Source organism: Dermacentor variabilis, chromosome 11 (genome assembly GCF_050947875.1).
Source record: "Dermacentor variabilis isolate Ectoservices chromosome 11, ASM5094787v1, whole genome shotgun sequence".
Taxonomy (NCBI): Eukaryota; Metazoa; Arthropoda; class Arachnida; order Ixodida; family Ixodidae; genus Dermacentor; species Dermacentor variabilis.
This window is the reverse complement of record NC_134578.1, coordinates 42013436-42023362: the sequence shown is the minus strand read 5'-3', so window position 1 is coordinate 42023362 and position 9927 is coordinate 42013436. Positions and strand designations below refer to the sequence as shown.

At 44.6% G+C, this 9927-nt stretch overlaps 1 long non-coding RNA gene across 2 annotated transcripts in view; it reads right to left on the bottom strand.

The window, feature by feature from the left end:
- Positions 1–7235: 7235 nt before the first annotated feature.
- LOC142564634 (uncharacterized) overlaps positions 7236–9927 on the bottom strand; it is an 82626-nt gene continuing 79934 nt past the window's right edge. For both annotated transcript variants that reach the window (XR_012824636.1, XR_012824634.1), the window contains exon 4: positions 7236–7630. This is a non-coding gene — a long non-coding RNA (uncharacterized LOC142564634). The remainder of the gene's footprint in view (positions 7631–9927) is intronic.

Below are 9927 nucleotides of genomic sequence, written 5' to 3'. Positions count from 1 at the left end.
CACCTACTTTAGTGCAGTGCACAGTCAATTGAAACTTTTTACTGTATTTTTTAAAATAGCAAATAAATTTATGGCTGTTTCTTCAATGTCCAATTGCCGATTATACAAATCCATATGTAAGACATTTCTGAATTAGCTGAAATTAGCACAAGTTTTGAATGCATAGTAATTTTCCACGCCACCCTCGCCCTTAACAAGTTTTTCTATCGTGTTGCGCTAGGACTCATTAACCGCGCCCGGCTAGGCGCGGAGCGGTGGACCAAACTCTCAGAACTCATTTTCATCACCTATTCTTCTTATGTTTAAGGAAAGTTAGACCCGGAATCTGCTATCTATCTGTGTCTACTTGTGCAATAAAACTTCAATACATGACAAAATCTTTCATCTAATAATCCCTGCTTCCCGGCTCATGAACTCCATATATAATTTGAATATGTGAAATTTTTCCACTGTCGCAAAGTGCTAACAGATTCAATCTGAGTGTGAACACAAGGGTGCGAGGCCAATAAGGTTCTTAGATGCACGAACATTGTGTCCAGTAATCGCGTAGAAACTGTTTGTAACACTGCCTTGAAAACAAAAGCATAGGTTTGCCATGTAAAGGATGGTGTGAAGTTTGGAGTACCAAATAATTCATTCGAGGGTTTTACATTCCACAATCACAATATGATAATGAGGCACGCCGCAGTGGGGCGCCCCGAAATACTTTTTAGAGCACCCAGCGATTCTTTACCGCGCACCCTATTCACCAAAGCTGGGCATTCTTGCATTTCGATTCATACGAAAAATGGGCACGGTGGCCAGCAACGACACGTTCAAATCACTATGCCCCAAGAGTTGGTAACCTAAGTGCGGGAACGTCACAGTGTGGGATCAACGAGCGAACGGAAGTAGCCCCCATTCAAGTTATGATTCAAAATATTTAAAGCCACCTTGCAACGTACCAGGTAAAGCTTGTCCAACGGCACCGATGACATTGCCTCATTGCAGCAATTCGGTACATCGTAGAGAGTGCGTGATGTAAAAGAGTGACTCTATGATACAATAGTAAAATTGTATTGTCCGATTTACGTTGGCACGATGCTCGAAATATTAGTACTGTAAAAAAAGCTACGAAATTACCTGTAGAGCCATTTTTTCCGCATTTCAGAGCCATGGAACAAGCGTTGCAACCACGGTGGTGTATCATGGTGTGATATTGATATCAGTGGTATAAGCTGTAGATTTGTGTGCGTTTATGCCTCGAGCAAATTACATTAGCGAGAATGCCTTCTTTTTATATCCAGAACAACATTTCAGTACTGATTGTGCAATGGTCCTTTTTGGAGACTTTATTTGTGTGTCAAGCGTGCAAGATCTTACGGCACTGAAGCTGGGACGCGATCGAAGTAGTGATGCATTCCAACGCTCGAGGTGTGATTACGACCTTGTAGGCACTGGGGAAAATGAAAAGGCGAGATGTCGCTACAGGAATGTCTAAGGCATCATCATCATCATCATCAGCCTGGTTACGCCCACTGCAGGGCAAAGGCCTCTCCCATATTTCTCCAACAACTCCGGTCATGTACTAATTGTGGCCATGCCGTCCCTGCAAACTTCTTAATCTCATCCGCCCACCTAACTTTCTGCCGTCCCCTGCTACGCTTCCCTTCCCTTGGAATCCAGTCCCTAACCCTTAATGACCATCGGTTATCTTCCCTCCTCATTACATGTCCTGCCCATGCCCATTTCTTTTTCTTGATTTCAACTAAGATGTCATTAACTCGTCTTTGTTCCCTCACCCATTCTGCTCTTTTCTTATCCCTTAACGTTACATCTATCATTCTTCTTTCCATAGCTCGTTGCGTCGTCCGCAATTTGTGTAGAACACTTTTCGTAAGCCTCCATGTTTCTGCCCCGTAGGTGAGTACTGGTATGACACAGCTATTATACACTTTTCTCTTGAGGGATAACAGCAACCTGCTGTTCATGATCTGAGAAGGCCTGCCAAACGCACCCCAGCCCACTCTTATTCTTCTGATTATTTCCGTCTCCTGATCCGGATCCGCAGTCACTACCTGCCCTAAGTAGATGTATTCCCTTACAACTTCCAGTGCCTCGCTGCCTATTGTAAATTGCTGATCTCTTCCGAGACTGTTAAACATTACTTTAGTTTTCTGCAGATTAATTTTTAGACCCACTCTTCTGCTTTGCCTCTCCAGGTGAGTGAGCATGCATTGCAGTTGGTCCCCTGAGTTACTAAGCAAGGCAATATCATCAGCGAATCGCAAGTTACTAAGGTATTCTTCACTAACTTTTATCCCAATTTCTTCCCAATCCAGGTCTCTGAATACCTCCTGTAAACACGCTGTGAATAGCATTGGAGAGATCGTATCTCCTTTCCTGATGCCTTTCTTTATTGGGATTTTGTTGCTTTCTTTATGGAGGACTACGGTGGCTGTAGAGTCGCTATAGAAATCTTTCAGTATTTTTACATACGGCTCGTCTACACCCTGATTCCGTAATGCCTCCATTACTGCTAAGGTTTCGACAGAATCAAATGCTTTCTCGTAATCAATGAAAGCTATATATAAGGGTTGGTTATATTCCGCACATTTCTTCATCACCTGATTGATCGTGTGAATATGATCTATTGTTGAGTAGCCTTTACAGAATCCTGCCTGGTCCTTTGCTTGACAGAAGTCTAAGGTGTTCCTGATTCTATTTGCGATTACCTTAGTAAATAGTTTGTAGGTAACAGACAGTAAGCTAATCGGTCTATAATGTTTCAAGTCTTTGGCGTCCCCTTTCTTATGGATTAGGATTATGTTAGCGTTTTTCCAAGATTCCGGTACGCTCGACGTTATGAGGCATTGCGTATGCAGAGTGGCCAGTTTCTCTAGAACAATCTGCCCACCATCCTTCAACAAATCTGCTGTTACCTGATCCTCCCCAGCTGCCTTCCCCCTTTGCATATCTCCCAAGGCTTTCTTTACTTCTTCTGGCGTTACCTGTGGGATTTCGAATTCCTCTAGACTATTTTCTCTTCCATTATCGTCATGGGTGCCACTGGTACTGTATAAATCTCTATAGAACTCCTCAGCCACTTGAACTATCTCATCCATATTAGTAATGACATTGCCGGCTTTGTCTCTTAACGCATACATCTGATTCTTGCCAATTCCTAGTTTTTTCTTCACTGTTTTTAGGCTTCCTCCGTTTCTGAGAGCATATTCAATTCTATCCATATTATACTTCCTTATGTCAGCTGTCTTATGCTTGTTGATTAACTTCGAAAGTTCTGCCATTTCTAATAATATTTGGGGTTTTACGTGCCAAAACCACTTTCTGATTATGAGGCACGCCGTAGTGGAGGACTCCGGAAATTTTGACCACCTGGGGTTCTTTAACGTGCACCTAAAGCTAAGCACACGGGTGTTTTCGCATTTCGCCCCCATCGAAATGTGGCCGCCATGGCCGGGATTCGATCCCGCGACCTCGTGCTCAGCAGCCCAACACCATAGCCACTGAGCAACCACGGCGGGTAAGTTCTGCCATTTCTATTCTAGCTGTAGGGTTAGAGGCTTTCATACATTGGCGTTTCTTGATCAGATATTTCGTCTTCTGCGATTGTTTACTGGTATCCTGCCTAACGGAGTTACCACCGGGTGCATGCGGTGGCGTAGAGGTAGAACACCCGCCTCGCGTGCAAGAGGTCCCTGGTTCGAATCCCGGTGCCGGCAATTTTCCACCCGATTAAAAAAAACCGCGTGTTGATAAAATTGCATAAACAGGCCTGGAGTGTGGCCTGATGCCGGTGACCAGCACCAGTAACGCACTCCCTCACCAGAGCAGGATTGGCCACCCTGGTGCAGTACTTGGCCACAACCTCCTATATCAACAATGAACAACATGTCTAAGGCAGCTGGCATGCAATGCTTGATCGAAGTTACGTTTCACTTTATGCTCTATCTCCTATTTATGGTTACACAGTGCGCACTGTATCCTTTGGTAACCATTGTCATGACTCAGCATCGTTGTATAGCCATCGGTACCAAGGGTGGCGTTCGTGCTGGGAGTTGTTGAAGTTTAATAAGCAATTATTTCCACGTAAGTGTATCCTGAACATGCTACTGAGCTTAACGCTCATCTGTCGTTCCACCAGGACTTGACTCCCTTTGCTGTGTGGGAATTATTCAAACAGCAAGGTAAAATGACAGTTATCAAATAATCATCAATATTGGCCTTTTAAAAAAAAAAGAGTAATTACAAAGCACTGTAAAGACTTCTGACTGAACTGCATGAGCTTAAATGCCTGCACCAAGGTTAATATATTTATGGAATCCATAGAACCAAGGCGTAGTTCCAAGCTTTGCGCACAAAATACAGAGGTGAAGTAGTGCGCGCGCGAGCCCAGCGTTTTCTCGAAGAACAGCCTCCTAGTAGGTCCCTAGGGGATGCGCGCCGTCACGCGCTCTCTAAACAAATTCTAGATATATAGTATGGTAGAATCATTGTTATTGAACCGCCCCTATTAAATAAAGCGTTTTCAAACATTATCAGAAAATATTTCAAGGCCATAATCCATTGGATACAAATGCATCTGCTAGCAAATTTGTATCATTGCTGCCCCCAGTAAAATTAGATGGTTATGGTAATACAAATTGAAACATTGATATTATTGAGGTAATTGGATGCATTGTTTCATTAGCGAAAGGCAAGACGCCCGGCCCGGATGGCCTTACTGGCCAATTTTAACAGAGTTGTCGTTCGCGCTTATGACCATCATTAGTTCGGATATACCGTGAGACCTTCGAATTAGGGCGCCTAACCACCACAATGTAGGAAGGCGAAACTGTCCTCATAACCAAAGGCCGTTTTTCTTGTACTAGTAAAAGAATGTAAAAATTACTCTAACAATCAAAGATTATTTGTGGCTTGTGGTGCTAGCGTTTACATAGAAAAAAGTTGAGGCTTTGGTTTTGACTACGGGCCGCAATGTCATCGCTGTCAGCGCGTGCACGGACATGATAAGACACAATCATCTACATAAAGAATAAAGTTAAAAGAGATGGTAACAGGCAAATTAATTATTTCGATTAAAGAAAGTTGTGACCAAGAATGCAGCCTTGGGGCACTACACATGTCACATCTACAGTAGTAGAGACAAAATGGTAGCGAAGAAAAAGAAAGCCTGAAATCCAGTTAAGTAGTTGAGGAATATTCACTACATGATCCTGATATGTCCTTAAGGATATCAGGACGTGTTTCAGGCGCTCAAGCTGTGTTTAAATATCTGGAACAAAGACGACGATATTTTAGCAGGCAGCAAAGGCATATGTCTCACTTTAAGCTATGCAGCATAGAGTCCATCATGCGCTCGAAGATGGCAGGCGCATTGTAAAGGTCAAAAGGCATGACATCGAATTATTAAAACCCTTCAGGTGTAACATAGACAGTGTCGTGGCGATCGGCATCTTTCACGGGTATCTGCCAATACCCAGAGCGCAGATATAAAGATGGTACTGGGTGCGTTGTGAGCAATCAAGGGCATCATCGATTCGCGGCAAGGAATAAACTTCTTTCAGGGCGATATTAATAAAGCGGCGGCTCTCTACGCATAAGCGGATGGAACCATCCTTTTTCTTTACAAGAACAAGTGCAGAGGCTGAAGGACTGTGTGATGGCCCGAAGACGTCCCGTCCTTGCATGTCACCGACCTGCTCTGTAATATCGCGGCTTTCTATTGCGGAAACATGATGTGCGCCTTGACGCAGCGATAAATTAGTACCAGTGTCTACATGGTGAAGAACAGTTCAGGTGGAGCCAATCACAGGCTGGGCAATGTCAGATGGATTGCGTAACTGGCACAGCAGATTGAGAAATTCGTGGCGTTCAAGATGAGAGCTACGGCGGCGATAGATGTAACGAACAGATCTATAGTCGAGGAGCCGGAAAAGTTGAGTGCCCTCTGTACATTAAAGCCGCTGGTAGACTATTCATTTCGCCCGTTGAAAATCTCTCAGGAGTCAATGTGTTGCATGCATCTAAGTGATTCTTCTCAAAGCACCTTGACGGGAAAATGAAGGGGATTGGTGATGAAGAAGGTGCTGGAGCTGATCGAAACAGCGAGAGTCGCATAATACAGAAGAAGAGGTTCCGAGTGAGAATAATGTTCGACGGCTCGAAGATTACGACTTCGTCCGCATGGCCGCTGCTGATTATGGATAGAAGAACTGAGGTGGTCGGAGGAAGATCCATGCCTACCTTGACAACGAGTTCGCTTCTAGAGTGATGGATGTTGTTCAATGATTCATTATACAGCGGGAAGAGCTCTAGTTGATGGTGGGCGCACCCGATTGCGACACTGGGAAGCGAGAGAAAGTCCCAGCCAAGTATGATGACCTCAGCGAAGTGCACTGGTTGCGGTCGAGTACTGTCTCGTGCAGTGCGTTCGCGATCATGCTTGCGCTTCGGCTGGCCTCCTCTTCTTCATTGCACAAAGAAAAAGCACTTTTCTAGAGGAAGTGAAGAAGTCCTCCAGTGACTAAGACTGGGCGGCCAAGGCATTCCCCAAGACGAATCGTTTCAACGTATTCTGACTTCTCATGTGCTACGTCAATATTTCTGTTACATCACTGCTCATACAGGATCTCCTTATTGGCGCTGCAATTGCTCAAAGTTATGACACGAAATAAAATGAGGCTACGGACTATAAGAAGAGATTTCAGTATGATATTTGTATCCAAGGCCTCCGTCTCCTGCTAAAGATTATAACTACATCCGTATGGCATAATACTGCCGCTATCAACTGTTCAGTCAATATACCGTTGTTACCCTACATCTGTTCGTTTCCCCTTGTTCGCGCTTACAACAAACAATGACTTAAACTCGGAATAGTGGCTGTTATATTATACGAAATTATTCTTCACATTTCTTTTTTTCTATACTGAACATTTCCAGCAATAACACGATAAAATGTATTGAACTTGCAAATGTAGGTCCAGTTTTACCATCAAATTCCCATAATTTCCAATTAAAATGAAAGTATATTTTTTTCTGGTCTGGATAAAGATGCGATGAAAAGTCTATAGTAGGTCAAATGTTACTGTGTATACGTTTTTTTTTATTCTATTACTTACACCATACATAATGAGGAACAGGAAGAATTGAACGGTAAATGTCAGGTTGAGAAGGTGGAAGGTGCATTTGAACGTTCCGTGGATACCTGCTACGGAAGATATACCAAGCACCTTTCTTATTGGAAATATATCAATTCGAAGAACATTAAGATCATACTTCAAGGGCCTTGCTCGCGACATTCCTAAATATATGAAGAGAGGTATTTAGCCAGAATAACAGCAACACTTCATTTATATATGTAATAAGGACCACCATTGTTGGTTGTACTCGCCTCATTCAAATAAGGCATTTCGGCCATTTGATTCACGTCACTCCATCCCGGTCTAAAGACGTATTGGGGTGTCATGCTTGAGGTAATCTCTTGCCAATTCATGTCGCCATAAAGTCCAAGGTAGTTTCTCCTCCCCTGTGAAACGTTTCCGTAATACAGGTTTTCCGCAGCACCTATTCGAGGGCATAGCTGAGTCGCTGTAGAAGGCCATATGCCACCATACCACCGACACTGGTGCTGAAAAAGGAGAAAAGTGAGAGAGGCGAACGTTTTAGGTAATGCCATATGTCAATAAGTTATCTCATGGGACTAAGAGGGTGACCGGGAAATTTGGTGCATGTAATTTTTTTGAGCACCCTGAAAGTTGTAACGGTTATGCGCTATTTTCAACGTGGACAAACTCAAGAGTGATGAATCTGGCATAAAACACAAGCGCACGTATTTATCCTTTAAGAAGAAATGCAGTGTATGAGTTTGCGCTAACCTGTGGAATGTTTTATGAGGTAAAGCGGGAAGATGTGATAAGTGCTTAATGCAGCAATCTAACTCACTGGAAGATGGCAGCGTAAAGCACCTGCCTGTTCGTCGTACCTTATGCGTGAAGAAGCGCAAGCCGAATTTTGATAGCATGACAGCGCTAGAGTGAGCTAGTGGCCAAAGGACACGCGAAATCTTAGAAGCTTCCTTAATAGCAAGATATGGCCCATATTGATGCGTAAGCGAACAATCAGCCAACGTTTTCAAGGAAGAGCTTGATTTTTTGGTGTAGTCAGAGTCTTGGCTAGGGAGTCTTCGACGGTCACGCGTTAGTGATTTTGCTTGCGGATGCGCATTGTTTGAAGAGGCCGCATTGTTTGCTTTTAATAAACCAGCTGCTAGTGTGCGTTCGCCCTTCCTTCTACTTCGGTGGCTTGTTCCTAGCGTAGCTTAACTTCGCAAATTATGGGTTACCAACTAGCCTCCCAAGACACTCTCCTTGAGTTCATTTCTATGGTTCTAGACAACACTTATATTGCATTTCGGTCCTAGCTGGTTGTTCAACTGCAAGGTCACGAGAAGGATCCGCTCCGTCAATGCGATTTCATTGCAATGAAGCACTGACTGTTCCAGGCTATGTCAGCTGGTATAGCCCCCAGGTAAACGGGAATGGAGTCACGAGTGCCAATTTCTCCCCTTGTGCTTGGTAGGCAAAACTGCCGAGACAAAAAAGGAAAAGAAAAATAATGTGTGCGACCATGGCTACGGTTCGACGAGCTCACGACTCTCTCTACAGGCGTCAATGGAAACCAACAGAATTTGCATATAACTTTTTAGGTTGCTTTGCTCCTTGAAATATTGTCGTCTACGCCGTTCGCCTTTCAATTTTCTTGTCGTACTCACAACATGTGTACAAGGCATCTCCTGAGAACTCTTTTTTCAGCTCAATATGCACTAACCAGCACTCCATGGCGTGCGGTATTTTGTTTCGCCAAAGCTTAAGTAAACAGAAAATGTGGTATCTTAGTATCGCATTCAGTATAAATAGGTGCATTCTTTACTGCGATCTCACAGGCAGAAGACAGCTTCCTACAACTGCTCAGACAGAACGTTACTACAGAGGTCATGTTTGTTTGCTGTGCACAATACGGCTCTAAGAATGAAATTTTCGTTGCAGAAGCTAATTGTGAATAATAAAAAAGATTATCCAGAGTAGCAGATCGGCATCTTTCATATAGTAGTAAAAGCAACTTCGTTTTTTATTTTTACTGTTTAAGTGAACCCTGTGCCGCCGTCATGGGACTTCGCTAAAACTATCATCATTAGCAATGGCTCGAGCGTTGTCTTCTTCCACATACGGCTCCATTGCCACTCGTCATTCCTGCGCGGAATTTCACTTCTACCGTCGTAAAGGCGCCGCTTACGCGTGTATGAGCCATTGCTTAGGAGGTATCTTGCGTAGGCAGTCTGATAGATACCTACGCAAGCTACCGCAAGGGGAACATCTCTCCCGCGGCACTAGCGATCCTCACCGAATGGAAATCACCGGGATGGGCCGTTGAGCTCGTGTGGGTCCCGGCTCACTCGCAAGTGGAAGGCAACGCACTCGCCGGCCACTATGCCCGAGAACTGTCAAGCCGGGCTGACGATGAGCCAGAGCTACCGCACCCCGTGACAAGTTACAAAGAAAACACGTAAATGTACAGAAGCGGCAGATATAGGCTTCCCCGTGCGCATCCGCAACTCAGTCGAATGCGGCAAACGATCGTGCGACGTACGCAAGTGGGGTCGCTAGCGCATCCCGTGCTCTTGCACAACATGTTCCCAACAGAGCATGACACTTCATGCCTGTTTTGCAGACGATCAAAAGGCACTCTAGCACACATCCTTGCTGAGTGCACTAAGCTCAAGAACCCCCCACCATCCCCACTCCCCACCCTCCCTACCCACCACCCTCCCCAGCCCCAACACCCCCGGGCGATGGGAGACCTCGTTGTCCAGCTCCGACTTACCAACCTAGCTCGCGCTGGCGACTAGGGGCCAGGAACTGCTGGACG